Raw genomic sequence first — 10,000 nt, forward strand, 5'->3', positions numbered from 1 at the left:
GTGTTGTGTGCATGTGTGTGTGTTGTGTGCGTGTGAGAGACAAGCCGTGTGTGTTTGTGTGTGTGTGTCTGGTGTGTGTGTGTGTGTGTGCGTGCGTGCGTGCGTGCGTGCGTGCGTGTCTGTCTGTCTGTGTGTTGTGTGCATGTGTGTGTGTGTGTGTGTGCGTGTGTGTGTGCATGTGTGTGTGTTGTGTGCGTGTGAGAGACAAGCCGTGTGTGTTTGTGTGTGTGTGATTCCAATAAAGCACACCTGTCATCACCAAGATAGTGGTCAACAGACAAGCGCTTCTCCAGAAACACACACACACGCACGCCCGCACGCACACAACCACACACACACACACACACACACACACACACACACACACACACACACACACACACACACACACACACACACACACACACACACACACACACACACACACACACACACACACACACACACACACACACACACACACACACACACACTCAAGAAGGCAGTTGAACAGAAGAGAGGAGCCAGGTGCTCCGTCTAGTCGTCTCTTCCTCTCTTCCAACCGCTTCTCTTTCTCCTCCTTCCTCTGGATATCAGTGTGTAGATTTGTTTTGATGACATTTTAGACGTGTTTCTTAACAGCAAATGTGCTTGAAATCATTACGTCAGCTGGAAACAAATAGTGCGGTTGGTTTAAACATTAACCGACTTGAACACCTGTAACAGCAGATGTGTCATTGGATAGCTCTCTGTACAAAGACGGGCACAAAGACAAGTCAAAGACAAGTCAAATACAAGTCAAATGACAAATACAAGTCAAAGACAAGTCAAATGACAAATACAGCATGCAGTGGTCCTGTCTATAGATAGACCCAGAGACATGTTGAGGTGCAGTGGTCCTGTCTATAGATAGACCCAGAGACATGTTGAGGTGCAGTGGTCCTGTCTATAGATATAGACCCAGAGACATGTTGAGATGCAGTGGTCCTGTCTATAGATATAGACCCAGAGACATGTTGAGGTGCAGTGGTCCTGTCTATAGATAGACCCAGAGACATGTTGAGGTGCAGTGGTCCTGTCTTTAGATAGACCCAGAGACATGTTGAGGTGCAGTGGTCCTGTCTAGATATATAGACCAAGAGACATGTTGAGGTGCAGTGGTCCTGTCTAGATATATAGACCAAGAGACATGTTGAGGTGCAGTGGTCCTGTCTATAGATAGACCCAGAGACATGTTGAGGTGCAGTGGTCCTGTCTATAGATAGACCCAGAGACATGTTGAGGTGCAGTGGTCCTGTCTATAGATAGACCCAGAGACATGTTGAGAGGTGCAGTGGTCCTGTCTATATATAGACCCAGAGACATGTTGAGGTGCAGTGGTCCTGTCTATATATAGACCCAGAGACATGTTGAGGTGCAGTGGTCCTGTCTATAGATAGACCCAGAGACATGTTGAGGTGCAGTGGTCCTGTCTATAGATAGACCCAGAGACATGTTGAGGTGCAGTGGTCCTGTCTATGGATAGACCCAGAGACATGTTGAGGTGCAGTGGTCCTGTCTATAGATAGACCCAGAGACATGTTGAGGTGCAGTGGTCCTGTCTATAGATAGACCCAGAGACATGTTGAGGTGCAGTGGTCCTGTCTATGGATAGACCCAGAGACATGTTGAGGTGCAGTGGTCCTGTCTATAGATAGACCCAGAGACATGTTGAGGTGCAGTGGTCCTGTCTATAGATAGACCCAGAGACATGTTGAGGTGCAGTGGTCCTGTCTATAGATAGACCCAGAGACATGTTGAGGTGCAGTGGTCCTGTCTATAGATAGACCCAGAGACATGTAGAGGTGCAGTGGTCCTGTCTATAGATAGACCCAGAGACATGTTGAGGTGCAGTGGTCCTGTCTATAGATAGACCCAGAGACATGTAGAGGTGCAGTAGTCCTGTCTATAGATAGACCCAGAGACATGTTGAGGTGCAGTGGTCCTGTATATAGATAGACCCAGAGACATGTTAAGGTGCAGTGGTCCTGTCTATAGATAGACCCAGAGACATGTTGAGGTGCAGTGGTCCTGTCTATAGATAGACCCAGAGACATGTTGAGGTGCAGTGGTCCTGTATATAGATAGACCCAGAGACATGTAGAGGTGCAGTGGTCCTGTCTATAGACCCAGAGACATGTTGAGGTGCAGTGGTCCTGTCTATAGATAGACTCAGAGACATGTTGAGGTGCAGTGGTCCTGTATATAGATAGACCCAGAGACATGTAGAGGTGCAGTGGTCCTGTCTATAGATATAGACCCAGAGACATGTTGAGGTGCAGTGGTCCTGATAGACCCAGAGACATGTTGAGGTGCAGTGGTCCTGATAGACCCAGAGACATGTTGGGAGAGCTGAAAAGGGTCCATAACATCTCAGTCAGTGTTAATGTTGAAGCCATCAGCAGAAATTAGAGGCTAAACACAATTAGAGGCTAAACACAACAAAGACTTGCAGTAGCTAGGATAGGCTATAGGCCTACACAACCCTGATGACAGAACTAGAAGGGTTATAGGCTGACATACTAAAACCCCTCGGGACTATTATGACAACTTGTGATGACATAATCATTTAGGAGAGTTTAGTTTAGAGAAGTCAGTGATGGCAGCGTACAGTAGGTTTTGACTCTATCTGTAGATCAAGCTAATATAGGTAAATACAAGCATTCATTCTCTCTCTCTCTCTTTTACAATAACAATAGACCCTTTTCACGGGGGCCATTTTGTGTCGAAAAGGCATTGTTAACACAGGTGCAAGCAACTAATGAGGGTTTCCAAATTCCACTCATGGAAGTTGGAAACCCTGATTAGTGTTTTGCTTGTACCTGTGTTTACCCTGCCTTCTCGACACAAAATGGCCCCCGTGAAAAGGGTCTATCTGAGCTTCTGTTGGTTGCAAAAATAAGCTTGTTGATTGGATGTAGCTATGTGCAGGCTGCCGAGGCAGGAGGGACATTGATATGATGGTCAAGGTTGAAAAATACAGGAATTCTCCTTTAAATGCATCAATCTGGTGCATCAGGTAGCCTATAGCAGCTACAATGTAGCCGTGCAGTTCAGAGGCTAGTCCACATAAAGGTGTTTTGGTGAAGTGCCTGATTACATTCCTGTCAGACCTCCTCTCCAGTCACCCTGCCCGCCCTTCCCCTTTCACACCTTTCAAGTGAGACGGTAGCCATGCATGATCAAACCGGAAACTAGACGCCTCTGCCTTCAAAATAAAAAAGTAAAGCTTTTTGAAAAATCTTACAACGTAATTGATTACTTAAATATGGGTGAAACCATAAACTCTATAGCCTATATGCCAACTTGCATAGGCCTATATGTAACCAAGTTGAATCAGCGCGGATTCCTCGTGAGTCCCGAGTGGTAGCGAGTGGATTGGTTAAACTCACTCCCCAGGTATAAAGGCATGTTAATCACCTCCCTTGGCGGAGCGGGTAACATGTCGGTCTCCCAAGCCGCCGTTACATACACTGCTATGAAAATTGTATTAGCTATATGGGGAAATTGTTGCAGGAGTAGAGGCAAAAAATGAACACTGAAGACGAAAACAACCAACCAAATAACAATAGCCTATAATAGCTACAACACATCTAGGCTAGGTGATTAATATACCGTACCTAGCTTCACTGACAGATTTACAGGTTGAGACGTTTGTGCTAGTGTAACCGAATGAATGTTGAGTCCTTGTGAGTCCCGAGTGGTAGTGAGTAGGTTGGTTAAACTCACTCCCCCGGTAAAAAGGCATACCCCCCTCGTCCAGCAGCTGGATCGTAAGGTGGATTTTGTGATTTTTTTTTTCTGTGGAAAAAAAAGTTTTGGGAGTTCAGGGCTGAAACTTTCCCCATCATGTTTTTTTGATTTATCATGGTAATTCACCCTTCCGCCATGCTAAAAAAGTGTTCCTGGCAAAAAGTGCTATAATCACGTTAACCCCCCTCGGATCCAGCAGCCGGCGTATTAAAACCATTAAAACCACTTTTTTGAGACCTCCAGGAAATTTTTACAAAATTAATCTATTTTATTTTTTTCAGCGGGCATCCTGGACCAAACACCTTTAAATTTGACCTTAATATCTAACCTTGGAGTTGGTTGAACATTTGGTGGAGTTACAACCATTCAAAATCCATTGCATATTTTCCCATTGATTTCAATGTTAATTTAGCAAAAAAACAAAAAAATTTTTTTGACTCCCACGTACTTTCCCCAAAAATAATTATTTTTCTGATCTTACACCTCTCAGCTAGAGTCAATACATCAAATTTGTAGCTTCTATTGTGTTTGGCCCCACCCCTGTATTTGATCAGTGCTGGCATAGCAGCCAATTGCATGCAGTTTAACATTAAATACACAGTACAGTGGTCGTCCTAGCAACATGTCACATGACCTGAGAACCCGGATTTTCCAGTGCAAACTACTGATTTGAAGCCTTTAGACCAAGATTGATGGATCAATGAAGCTATCTTATGTTTTTTGTGAAAATTAGCTGGCAGTCGAAAATTAGCAGTTTCATGATTTTTTTATGAAACTCACCTTCATTGACAATACGTCCGTATCTCCGCGCTCGTTCGTCGTAGCGACTCGCCGATAGCATTTCTGGAATCGCCGTCGAAAATTGACCATAGATCTCTAACATCGTCGTGTTTTGTGGTTGTAGCAGCTTTCTATCGCTCCCGGTTTGAGGTGCGCTCAAAGCACCGATGCACAGTAAATCCAAAGCCGTGAAACGAGGCTCTTTCTCGGGTATGTTGCTGGATGCCTCGGTGCGGAGGTCTGTCTGGATGTACGCCTCTCTCTGCGTCCCCCTGCTGCTCTGAGAGCAGGTCACCACAGGCCAGTCACCCGGATGGCAAAGATCGCTCATGAACAACATCCGGGTCGTCTCCAAGATACATCCTGTGGACTTCCGTGTCACAGAACCGGCGCGTATCGTCGTTTATCGATCAATATCTGGCAAGCAGCCAGATAGGCAAAAAATATGGATGGATAATAAGGATTGCAATTCAAATAAGTAAGAAAATAATTCCTCCGCGAAAAATGTGAGAAATCACAGGCTAAAATAATCCCACAGGGGGATATCCAGGTGGCATTGATGGGAAAGCAAAAAAATCATATTTTGTCTTTTCTACTGTAAATTTGATTGTACAGTAAGTACAGTAAACTGGCATTTGAGGGGTTAAAATTCTGAGTAAGCATGAAATGTTGATATGAGGTATGAGGGATGAAGTTACCAATGGATAAGAATCAATATAAAAATCATAATAATAATTATAATAATTATTATGAATATAATTGATTATCAATATCCAGCTGCTGGACGAGGAAGTGTAACAGGCAAAAAATATAAGGAGGGTACAAGGGTATCAGCTCCAGCTAGCTCTCTTGGTGCAGTGGTTAACGTGTCCGCCCCTCAAGCCGAAGGTCAGCAGTTCGAATCCACCCCTGGCAAGCCCTTAACATGGGTTGCTGCAATTACCATCAAACATAACCAGGCCCGTATGCCGGGTTTTGAAATAGGGGAGATCCAGCAAGGGGAGGCGGATTCGGCGGCACCGCCGGAAAAAATTTGAGGTTTTTTTCCCCCCTTTTATAGCCATATTTAGAGTAATATATCATTTTAAATAATTTTTTTTTTTTTTTTTAAGCTTTTTTAGCCTTATTTAGAGTAATATATAATTAAGCAATATATCACGAGAGCAAGTGTGTTGTGATGAATATATCACACTGATAAGCTGTTATCCCACGAGGCCGCAGGCCGAGTGGGATAACAGCTTATCAGTGTGATATATTTCACAACACACGCTGCTCGAGTGCTATATTGCTTTTATAAAAGGGTTCCAAGTATAATAATATAATAATAATAACACTATAAGTCCGACTGGCATTTTATTCTGATAGTCAGTTGAAACACTACTGAAGGCGGGACCTCTAGCAAGAAGATAGACGTGCGGGTGATTTGATTGGATCGTTCTGGAGACTGAAGTCGACATTGGCCAATCCTGGCGCTTGCTGAGAGCAAAGCCCGACCAGGGGCCGGTTGCACCAATGGCGGCGATTGAGCCAGAAAGACAGTCTGAATGAAATTGAATGTAACGTTCCCAATTCTATGTATTAACTTCTAAAAAACTAACGGCAACATTTTGGAAGGCTAAGCCACACAACTAGTTAGTTATAATCTAACGTCGTGCTTTCAAAGACAGCGAACTGGCGGTGTTACGACGAACACGGCTCAGTTGACCGCAGTTACGACGATGACGGTCAAAAAGGTCTCCGCGGAGATCTCTGCTACAGGCAGTTAAGACCAGTGTAAGACCAGTTGGTGCAACCGGCCCCAGAGCCGTATGCCGACACCAAGTAACGTACTTTTAGTAAGAGAGTTGCGCCATCATGCGTCCATAATGACTCATTGTACAAAGACTTGAAGGACTAGTGACCCTCCATACAGCAGATCAGGAGAAAGCTGTTTGGCTCGAGCGCAGTAAGAGAGTTGCCATGGTAACCAATAACCCATGGCCATGGGTTATTGAACTCGGTTACTGGAATTATACAATGGCTGTGAACCAATCAGATTGCTTGATTTGAGGTACCCATTTTATAATTTTAAATAATTTTTTTTTTAACCTTTTTTAGTCATATTTAGAGGAATATATCATTCTAAATCAACATTAGGATTATACTGTTGTGATGTCATTATTCAGTATATTCTCTTTCATGTCACCACCTGCTCAGCTCTCCTGTCAACATAATTGCAACTAACAAACACAAACTGTTTTAGCCAAATTCATATCAAAATGACACCTACAAACACAGGTACACAACCCAAGCCGTACACAACACACAAAGTCATCATCGATAATAAAAAAAACATACAGAGGGACCTGTTGGCTGGCAAGAACATGTATTTATTGTCATTGACCAAAAACAATAATCGGAAGGGATGAGACGTGCCTTTCTTTTCGAAATAAAAGCGATCCTGTGTTTTTCATGCTTTTCCATGGAGCTTTTTTAATTTTTTTCTCTGAAATATTAGGGCAGGTCCGGACCTCCCTGTGCTCATAGCTAGATACGGGCCTGAACACAACACCGTAACACGGTGTGCAGACAGTCGGGGATACAGTCTGTAGGCCTAGTTTGTCCACCACATCACCACATTTGAGTAGCCCACTGTTTTTATTTCTTCTTCTGTTTGGCGTATATATATCTAATGATATCATGATGATCACCGACTGCGACTGGAGGTCACAGTACACCCAGCCACCACACCAGTTTGTCAAATGGGATTTTATTTTGGAAAAGCCCTACCGGAAGTCATCTTGTTGTTGTTTTGTTGCTAACTTGCCACTGGCTCCAGCGCACAGCGCGCACCTCGCTCTCGGTGACACACTGGCTGTCAGCTTCTCCCCGAGGAAAGACTCTCTCCGGCGGCTTTACAGCACCACGACCCCTGCGGCTTGTCCTCCGACCTCCGCAGCTCGCATATTACTTTAGCCTGATTATCTTTGACAGTCTCGAGTGCTTTGAACGCGTGTAAAAAGGATCAGACACTGAGTGAACAGAAGACTTGTTGTGTCTGGTCAAAGTGAGCTGATAGACTGACTGGATCATCTGTCTCACCGCTTTGTTCTGCACCTCTAGCGGAGTGGAAGGAACTTTCTGCGCATCGTTCAGACGAGAAAGTCAACCTCCAAGGTATGTCTTGCCTTCTTTACTAGCCTACTCTTAGAGGCCATTTACACCTGGCGCTAACATGCATTTTCTGTGATCAGATTGCAATCAGATTGTGTTTTATTACTTGAAATGTCAGGTGTAAACACCCCCAAAACACATTAAAGAAGGATTGCAATCTGATCGGCCAAACCACCTCCGGAGGTGGTCAGGGATGCATTGTGTACACGTTGAACACAAGTGTAAATGCAATGTGTCCTCTCAATCTGGATACAGCAACTTTATGCGGATTGAGAGGACAACCATTTGTGCAATCTGATTGCAATCAGATTGCAGAAAATGCATGTTAACGCCAGGTGTAAATGGAATCAGGCTGAAGTGATAAAATACAATCTGATGGCAGAAACCACATGTTAACGCCAGGTGTAAATGGCTTCATATATGTTATAGCCTACATAATGTCAATATTCCTCTCTTGGAAGGTGTGTCTGTGATATTCAACAGTGTTTTGGGGGTTTATTGTCTCTCTCCTATGGTATCGTAATATGCCTGCATCTTCACTCATCATATAGGCTATATTTACTACAGGGGGTGTTTTTGTTTTATAAAGCTTAATTTGTGTAGTTAGGCTATTCTTCCAAATGCTCGTGGGATTAAAATCACACTATCTTAACATGATCAACTGTCAAATTCAAAGATTAGCCTCTCTCTGCCTGACTCTTCTTAATTGAATCATAAAGAAGAAATAACTTTTAAATATTTGCCCCTAGAATACGCCTACGCCTACAGCAGGTGCTTATCTGCATTTATGGAGCTGATTTGTCTCCCATTTTGGAAATAATCTCTTGTTGTTTATGTTGTTGTTTATTTATTTGTATTTGCTAGTTGAGTCATTCTGTGGGTGCAACAAATATAGACGGTTTTAACTTGACAACAAAAACATTCTAAATTGAACTTCCTGTTGCAGTGTTTGCTATGGACATAAAAGAAAAAAAAACATTCAAGTGCAGGACTGACCATTCCGTGAAAACCGTCTATACAGCTGAGCAGCGAAAACAAAAGTAACGATGCCAAGTGAATATTTCTGCAGTTTGCCGAATGCTGAGAAAAAGGAAGTGCTGTGGGTTTGCACTCTGGTGAAAACCGTCTATAAGCATAAAACCTACATGTAGCCTACTGTACTGTATCATCATTGTTGTAGAATGGAATTATGAGTGTCTTATAAAAGTATATTTAAAGCCATACATTACTTTGGCAAACTGCATTGCCAAAGGACTGAATTCTCAATGTACACATTTTGGTATGTCATACAGAGTCCCAATGTATTCAGTCCTTTGGCAATGCAGTTTGCCAAAGTAATGTATGGCTTTAAATATACTTTTATAAGACACTCATACTTCCATTCTACAACAATAATCATGTTTACCATTACTGACCATGTCTGTGCTGTTTCTTCACCCTGATACATTTATAATGAGCCGTTTTGATTCATATCGGTGTTGAAAGACAGACAGACAGAGACATCAAAGGCTTCATGCTGCTTTAGTGGATGTCTGTGGTTTCCTGCCTGTGCATCTCTATATCTCTCCATCAAACTATTTACCATTGTGACTCAACTCTCATCGTAAAAGCAAGGTTAGCATTAGCAGACGAAACCATTCCAGCGCTTCTTTCAAGATCAGAGAGATATAGGTGTTGTGTTGTGTGTGTTGTGTTGTGTTGTGTTGTGTTGTGTTGTGTTGTGTTGTGTGTGTTGTGTTGTGTTGTGTTGTGTTGTGTGTGTTGTGTTGTGTTGTGTTGTGTTGTGTTGTGTGTGTTGTGTTGTGTTGTGTTGTGTTGTGTGTGTTGTGTTGTGTGTGTTGTGTTGTGTTGTGTTGTGTTGTGTTGTGTTGTGTTGTGTTGTGTTGTGTGTGTTGTGTTGTGTGTGTTGTGTTGTGTGTGTTGTGTTGTGTTGTGTTGTGTGGTGTGGTGTGGTGTGGTGTTGTGTTGTGTGGGTGTTGTGTTGTCTTGTGTGTGAAATTGAAAGTGCAACAGCAGCAGTCACTGTAACTTGGGATTTCCCATGTTGCGTTCCTGGACATGCTAAACTAGGGCACTGGGTGCACGAGTCGAGCCCTCTTCCTGCTTCTCCTTTGTGCTGACGCCTTTATTCATTCATAATGAGGAAAAGAACGACTGAACCTCCTGACCCACACCTTCAGGCCGCCGGGGGGTGATTTAATGTGTGTGTTCATGCGCGTGTGTGTGTGTGTGTGTGTGTGTGTCGGTGTGCGTGTGCATGTGCATGCGTGTGTGTGTTGTCTTATTGATTTATGCG

At 43.4% G+C, this 10,000-nt stretch overlaps 2 protein-coding genes across 2 annotated transcripts in view; both read left to right on the forward strand.

Annotated features, from left to right (window-relative positions):
* LOC310791523 (synapse-associated protein 1-like) overlaps window positions 1-10,000 on the forward strand; it is a gene marked incomplete at both ends in the record, with an annotated part of 178,119 nt that overhangs the window by 110,515 nt on the left and 57,604 nt on the right. The window lies entirely within an intron of this gene.
* LOC310791102 (uncharacterized protein) overlaps window positions 7,417-10,000 on the forward strand; it is a gene marked incomplete at its 3' end in the record, with an annotated part of 48,739 nt that continues 46,155 nt past the window's right edge. The window contains exon 1 of the mRNA XM_083652803.1: window positions 7,417-7,707. The remainder of the gene's footprint in view (window positions 7,708-10,000) is intronic.

This window comes from Poromitra crassiceps, assembly GCF_964638095.1.
Source record: "Poromitra crassiceps genome assembly, chromosome: 16".
NCBI classification, from domain to species: domain Eukaryota; kingdom Metazoa; phylum Chordata; class Actinopteri; order Beryciformes; family Melamphaidae; genus Poromitra; species Poromitra crassiceps.